The sequence below is a fragment of the Triticum dicoccoides genome, chromosome 1A (assembly GCF_002162155.2).
Source record: "Triticum dicoccoides isolate Atlit2015 ecotype Zavitan chromosome 1A, WEW_v2.0, whole genome shotgun sequence".
Taxonomy (NCBI): Eukaryota; Viridiplantae; Streptophyta; class Magnoliopsida; order Poales; family Poaceae; genus Triticum; species Triticum dicoccoides.
Genome location: NC_041380.1, coordinates 9967574 through 9973573, shown reverse-complemented (window position 1 = coordinate 9973573; position 6000 = coordinate 9967574).

Below are 6000 nucleotides of genomic sequence, written 5' to 3'. Positions count from 1 at the left end.
AAGGGAGGATTGCCCCTGGCCTCTGCATGGAGTACAATACCGCTAAGGTGCCCCGCTAGTTTAGCCTTGTCTAGCATGGAGGACAAGGCAGCGGTGACACTACCAAACAGGAGTGAGGAGATCAAGTCCCCTTGTCGAAGCGCCCTTTTATTTCTTAGGATGGAGCCAATGCCTCCGTTGATGGAAATCCAAGCCTAGCTACCCGAGATCAGTTGCGTCATCTGGTGAACTTGGTGACGTGAAAGCATTTACGGAAGAGCACCTCACGTAAAAACACAAAGTAACCCCCATAGTAGGCCTTCTCGGAATATAATTTCAAAGAGATGACCTTATGCTTTTCGGTCTTGACTTTGTGGAGTGGCTGGATCCTTTTGAGGATATGTCTACCTTTGATGAAAACCGACTGGCTTTGGTCAACGATATGCTTGGCTAAAAAGATATGTACGATTTCTTTTTGATAAATGAAATGAAGAGACTACATAACTCCTATTTAGAAATGAGTGGAGTAAGATTAATACTCTTATTGACGAGCACGAAACAGTTTCATATCATGTTTGATCTTAGCCCGTACAACTTATAATCTCCCTCCGACTTCCAAGAAATGATTGTCTTGAACAATACTTTTTTGTCATATGTCCTTTTACCTGATTATTGTTGACGCTCAAAAGTGGCACATTTATAAAGAGTGGCTTGACGCTATGTCAAGATTAATTCAAACTTACTATTGAAAGTCGCCGTGGTATAGCTCTATTCGAGAAGATCAAGATGGATTTGAAGATGGTCTAAAATGGAGCTCTGATGCAAAAGTTATGACAAGTTCGGAGATGCGCATATTGACATCAGATTATAAAATGGCCATAAACTCGATTGAGATGGCCTCTGATGGAAAATGTTTCAACATGAAAGTTGTGCGTCTCGTCGAATCGGTTGATTTTGATATAAAAATCATCTTAATCCAAGGTCGTATGCAACCTGTGGAGGCAAAATAAGGTCAGGAACAGAAGCTGCAGAGTCATTTCGGACCGACCGAGTTGATTGACTCGGTGAGACCGAGTTGATCCGGAAAATTATAGAAAGTTACAGAAAGTTGGCAACGCTCACTCGGTGGGACCGAAACAAACTAATCGGTGAGACCGAGTTGATCTGGGAAATTACGGAAATTTACAGAGAGTTGGCCACGTTCACTCGGTGGGACCGAAGCAAACCAATCGGTGAGACCGAGTTGATCCGGAAAATTGCCAAAGATTCCTGTCCGGGTTAGGTTAGGTTTTTGACGTTTTGGATGGACTTTTTAGTCCTTTTCTTGTACGGGAAGTCCAGCCGCCTCATAAATAGATGAGAGGTGACGGCCGATTGAACAAACACACAATCGAACATATCAATCTATCATCTTTTATCTTTACCTTTATCTCCCTCCCTTGTTCTTCTTCTTCCTCGTTCTTCGTTCATTCTTCTTGTTGCAGGGCGACGAACCTCGAGGCCCTAGGGGCGATCAGGTCGACCTAGGGCAGCCCATAGCCACCGCGCGCCCTGACGGGGTCCCTCCCGGGGGTGTGGGGTTTCGGGTCCTCAAAAGCACCCGCCGGATTGCCTGCGTACCGCGCTTCCGGTCGGGTCTCCTTCGACGTGAGCTATGGTGCATCACCCCCGGCGTCGAGGGTACACGGTGACGTGTTCGTGTGCGAACACACTTTTTGGCGACTCCGCTGGGGACGAAATTTTGAACGGTCTCCAGCCCGTTCTTGCTACGAAGAGATTGTCATCAAGTTGCTGCAATCTACAAAGGTAATATGAATATCCAATTCCCCTTTGTAGATGCAAATAATCCGTATGTTGTTGCTGGATCACCTAATGAGCATAATGTATCGGCTAGCCCTAGTTTTATAAATGATGCATCTAATTATGCGCAAGGGCCGATGCAAAATAAGCTTTGTGTTTCAAATTCTTATGATTTTAGCAACATGCAACATATGTATCCCAACCCTCATGCATCGGCAACCCCACAAATCCATATGCCGATGAACAACATGATGGGTTCGGTTAATTGATTTGAAACACCTGATGTTAAAATTTCCAATAGCATAGAAGAAAGTGTTTCACCTTTTTATTCATCGGCAACTAATTTGCAATATGTGAATCCAAATGTGCCGGTGGATAGGGGAATTGGCCATGTTACTACTAGTTATTTGGCCAATTACCCTCAAACATCATATGCTACACCTAATGCTACTAATTTTTTGGCACCATACGCAACTGTTGATGTCCATAATTCGGCTCCGCACCTTCATGGTCATGGCCGAATAAGTGAAACTTCTGCAGGAGCACAAATGCATTCACCTACTACCGTGGCATATCATGTACCCCCTACACAATTACAGAATTTCGGCAACATCTCATTGCCGAAAGAGTCTAAAAGCATCGCGGGGCAACCATATCCAGACTGGGTGGTTGAGAACAAGCTTACATTCTCTTGGGATTTGTGCAACTCCATTCGACAGGAACTAATAGAAGGCGGGAAGCCTCATGATTTTGCTGCAGTAAAAGCTAGAGTTGTGCAAATGATGTGGTCGCCCAGTGGTGTACCATCTAGTGTACCCCCTAAACAATTGCAAAGTTTCGGCACCTCATTGCCGGAAAAGTCTAAAAGTATTGGGGGGCAATCTCATGAGGAGTGGATGGAAATTGAGATGAAAAAGTTTAAAGCTCGCCAAGCTGAGATGTGGGCTAGAATTAGACAAGAGCGAGAAGCCTTGCAAATTAAAAAAGATAAAGTCATTGATTCAGGTAACAAAGGAAATTTGGTTATTGGAAAAGCCGAATCAAGTAGTATATATTCTGAGTCCATCAAATCTAAAGAGGAAAGCATTATTGAGAAAGAGCATGGAAAGCATAGCAAAACAACCATGCTTGATTTTTCTGAAATTAATGGAACCTACTTCCTGCCCTATGAGTTTTGTGCCATAGAAATTGACGAGCTTCAAGGACAAGAACAAGTAGCCGAACAAAGTTCGGTTGAAAAAGATCTTTAAATTTATGATGCACGGAATCAAGAAGAAAATTGTGACGCGGTGTTGGGAAGCCATCCAAAAGCAAAGCACGATATTATTCATGACATGCAATCATCATGCTCTTCCAACATATTTGAAGAGGTATGTCTAGCAAGTAATTTACCTATTTTCAGATTTGGTCACAACTTTATTGTTGATGCATCTATAAGAAATATTCTCATAAGTAATTTTCAAAAAAACCAATGAAGAAGGGCAATTTACTTGTTAGCAATAAAATTGTTACTAAGCATATCGGTCAATATATTGTACTATTCAAAGAGACCGATATTGACTTATTACTGCAGCCAAAGCTTTTCCCATTACTTTATTTAAAGTTCATATATAATTGGGTAGCTTTGCTTGCTTCATACTTGGCTTACGCATGGTTTCAATTGAGACATGTATGTTCTAACTACTTTGATTTCAGAAATTTAAAGCCAAGGTTAAAATCTTTTGGGAAAACCGATGCTAGTATAGTTTCTTATTTAAGGACATCGGAAAAAGTATGCGAAAGAGAATTCATAGCCGAATGGGAAGATGCCAAATTTGAACGATTCGTTTGCTTAACTCTAAAGCCGTTCTCACAATAAGATCGGCTAGAAAACAAAAGGTATACCTTCAATTCAAACATGTGTGATCAAATCTTTGCTTTGTTGTTGAAAAATAATTACATTAGAATTCTTGATGACCATGTCAAGCCATCTATCCAAGGACGAATGTATTGTAAGTTGCATGATTCGTCCAAGTATAATTTTGAGGAATGCCACATGTTTCGTCAAATAGTTAAATCGGCCATTGAAAAAGGACGATTAAGATTTGTTGAAACACCAAAGGATTGAAGGAAATATGCCCTAGAGGGAATAATAAAGTTATTATTTATTTCCTTATATCATGATAAATGTTTATTATTCATGCTAGAATTGTATTAACCGGAAACATAATACATGTGTGAATACATAGACAAACAGAGTGTCACCAGTATGCCTCTACTTGACTAGCTCGTTAATCAAAGATGGTTATGTTTCCTAACCATGGACAAAGAGTTGTTATTTGATTAACGGGATCACATCATTAGGTGAATGATCTGATTGACCCATTCCATTAGCTTAGCACCCGATCATTTAGTATGTTGCTATTGCTTTCTTCATGACTTATACATGTTCCTATGACTATGAGATTATGCAACTCCCGTTTGCCGGAGGAACAATTTGTGTGCTACCAAACGTCACAACATAACTGGGTGATTATAAAGGAGCTCTACAGGTGTCTCCAAAGGTAAATGTTGGGTTGGCGTATTTCGAGATTAGGATTTGTCACTCCGATTGTCGGAGAGGTATCTCTGGGCCCTCTCGGTAATGCACATCACATAAGCCTTGCAAGCATTGCAACTAATGAGTTAGTTGCGAGATGATGTATTACGAAACGAGTAAAGAGACTTGCCGGTAACGAGATTGAACTAGGTATTGGATACCGACGATCGAATCTCGGGCAAGTAACATACCAATGACAAAGGGAACAACGTATGTTGTTATGCGGTCTGACCGATAAAGATCTTCGTAGAATATGTAGGAGCCAATATGGGCATCCAGGTCCCGCTATTGGTTATTGACCGGAGACGTGTCACGGTCATGTCTACATTGTTCTCGAACCCGTAGGGTCCGCATGCTTAAGGTTCTCGATGACAGTTATATTATGAGTTTATGAGTTTTGATGTACCGAAGGTTGTTCGGAGTCCCGAATGTGATCATGGACATGACGAGGAGTCTCAAAATGGTCGAGACATAAAGATCGATATATTGGATGACTATATTCGGACACCGGAATTGTTCCGGGTGATTTCGGATAAAACTGAAGTGCCGGAGGGGTTACCGGAACCCCCCGGAGAAGTAATGGGCCTTATTGGGCCTGAGGGGAGAGAGAGGGCAGCAGCCCAGGAGGTGGCACCCCCCCCCTCATGGGGCGTCCGAGACTAGGAGGGGGGGGGGCGCGGCCCCCCTTTCCCTCTCCCTCTCCCTCTCTTTCCTTCCCCCTCTCTATTCCTAGTTGGACTAGGAAAGGGGAGTCCTACTCCCACTAGGAGAAGGACTCCCCCCTCTCCTTGGCGCGCCCCAAGGGCCGGCCGGCCTCCCCCTTGATCCTTTATATACGGGGGCAGGGGGGCACCCTAGAACACACACAAGTTGATCATCGTGATCGTTCCTTAGCCATGTGCGGTGCCCTCCTCCACCATATTCCACCTCGGTCATATTGTAGCAGCGCTTAGGCGAAGCCCTGCGACGGTAGAACATCAAGATCGTCACCACGCCGTCGTGCTGACGGAACTCATCCCCGAAGCTTTGCTGGATCGGAGCCTGGGGAGCGTCATCGAGCTGTACGTGTGCCAAGAACTCGGAGGTGCCGGAGTAACGGTGCTTGGATCGGTCGGACCGGGAAGATGTACGACTACTTCCTCTACGTTGCGTCAACGCTTCCGCTTCGGTCTACGAGGGTACGTAGACAACACTCTCCCCTCTCGTTGCTATGCATCACCATGGTCTTGCGTGTGCATAGGAAATTTTTTGAAATTACTACGTTCCCCAACAAGGATGACCAGTCTATTCCGATTGGTCTTGATGGCAAAAAGTTTTTGCATCGGCTACTTCAAGCCGATCCATCTAAAGAGAAGGTAAAAACTGCAGGTGATAGGATCATGCTTTCAAGTAAAGAAGTAGTTGAAGATCACAATGAACATGAACTTGAGGGTGAGGATTCCATCGAAGCTACAATGAAGACGCTAAGGACTGGGGGGCAACAAGGAAATCCAATGATCGATGAAAGCAAACCAAAAGAAAACAAAGGCCGAAATAAGCGCAGGTGTAAGAGATCAAAAATCACCTTCACTGAACTATTGGATAAATATCAAAAGAAGAGTGAAGAGAAGAATGCTTATCGGCCAAATCATGCAAAGAAACCA